This window comes from Nomia melanderi, unplaced genomic scaffold (genome assembly GCF_051020985.1).
Source record: "Nomia melanderi isolate GNS246 unplaced genomic scaffold, iyNomMela1 scaffold0808, whole genome shotgun sequence".
NCBI lineage: Eukaryota > Metazoa > Arthropoda > Insecta > Hymenoptera > Halictidae > Nomia > Nomia melanderi.
The window spans coordinates 5001-6791 of NW_027475922.1; the positions used below are offsets into that span (position 1 = coordinate 5001).

At 47.2% G+C, this 1791-nt stretch overlaps 1 non-coding gene across 1 annotated transcript; it reads right to left on the reverse strand.

Moving 5' to 3' along the window:
* Window positions 1-1218: 1218 nt before the first annotated feature.
* LOC143176760 (5.8S ribosomal RNA) lies at window positions 1219-1373 on the reverse strand. Its single transcript, XR_013001268.1, has one exon. It is a non-coding gene; the product is annotated as a 5.8S ribosomal RNA (ribosomal RNA).
* Between the last annotated feature and the right edge of the window lie 418 nt (window positions 1374-1791).

Sequence of the window (1791 nt, forward strand, 5' to 3'; positions counted from 1 at the left end):
CATGCTCGTCCCGCACGATTTTAACACACACCGTGTTTTTCTCCAGTCGTCAAAGCGTTCGTGCGTCGAATTCGAAAAATAAAAAAAAAAGAAAAACACCTTTTCTCTCTCTCGGGGTAAAAGAGTCGATGTGTATTGTGTATAAAGGTTCTGCGAGAAGTCTCGTTTTGACGTGTGTTCCGCCGATAACGACGATCCTCCGAAACGGGGATACAGAAACGTTACACCTCACAACACGATCTCCGTCTCTTCTCTATAGCAGAAACCGATAAAAATACACCTCCCGAAAGAGAGTATATGGTGATTCTTTTTATATATATATATTTCGAAATTCAACTGAACGTGGCGGAAGCGCACGGTGGTGGTCCAGCGAGGACACGCGACGACGGGGAATAAGAACTATTCGACCCGTTACGAATACGCATGCTCGTCCCGCACGATTTTAACACACACCGTGTTTTTCTCCAGTCGTCAAAGCGTTCGTGCGTCGAATTCGAAAAATAAAAAAAAGAAATACACCTTTTCTCTCTCTCTCGGGGTAAAAAGAGTCGATGTGTATTGTGTATAAAGGTTCTGCTGCGAGAAGTCTCGTTTTGCCGTGTGTTTCGGTAACGACGATCCTCCGAAACGTACATCTCATTCGTAAGAGAGGAAGAAAACAATCTCCCTGGGGCCAGTCGGTAATATACCGACATACGACGTGTCGTGCACATCCGTCTCACGCACGGTATACAAAATATGAATAAAACGTGTGTAGTCTCTCTCTCTCGACTTCTTAATATTTTCTTTCACCTCTGACGCATCATTTCAGGTGACGTCGGGAGCGCGGGAAAAAAAATTTTTCTAAACACACGAAACCGTTCATCTCACGAACAGCCGAAAAAGTTGTCGCTCAGATCCATATCGCAGTGGAGCGGTATCCGCGGGCGGTCGTAATTGAACGACGCACGACGCCGCGAACACTCACGCGAGTCCATACAAACGATTCCGATCGTTTTGCAACAACTAGAACGTACACTGTCCGTGAAATTCACAGAATTTTCGCGTGTCCGCGACAAACGCCGACGAGACACCCATCGTTCGCTCGTACGTAGCATCCTTCTCTTAACCCGACTCAGAGACGTTCTTTGCGCCCTTCGGTAAAAAAACGTTCGATCCGAAGAGGTGAACGACGGCGGGGATTTGACAGAGCTACGCAAGCAGTGTATGGTACGTAAACGACCCTCAGCCAGGCGTGGTCCAGGAATTGTATCCGTGGACCGCAATGTGCGTTCGAAATGTCGATGTTCATGTGTCCTGCAGTTCACACGTTGACGCGCAATTAGCTGCGTTCTTCATCGACCCACGAGCCAAGTGATCCACCGTTCAGGGTAATCGTATAAATTTTATATTTCACATATATAATTTTATTCTCACTTGTTCGACCTAATATCTCTCTTCTTTCAAAGAGAAGATAAAAGTTGATACCTGAATCTCCGACCAGCGCGCGAAGGAGATTCAGGCGTCGCCTTGGAGACGACACCGAAGCCTTTCGAGACGAAAAACGTTCAAGTAATATGTATATATTTCTCGACGTTCCGGGCGTATAGTGCATTCAAAAACCCGCGAAAGACGCAGAAGACTCGCACGCGTGGAAACGACGGGGATATATTTTGTATCCTACCCGATACTGAATCCATCGCGTGCAGTCGACCCTCGCGTTCTTCCGATCAGACGCATCTATTGTTGCGCGCATGTTTTCGCGTCGCATCGCGCGAAACGTTGCACGAATCGTACCGATCGATCGATTGA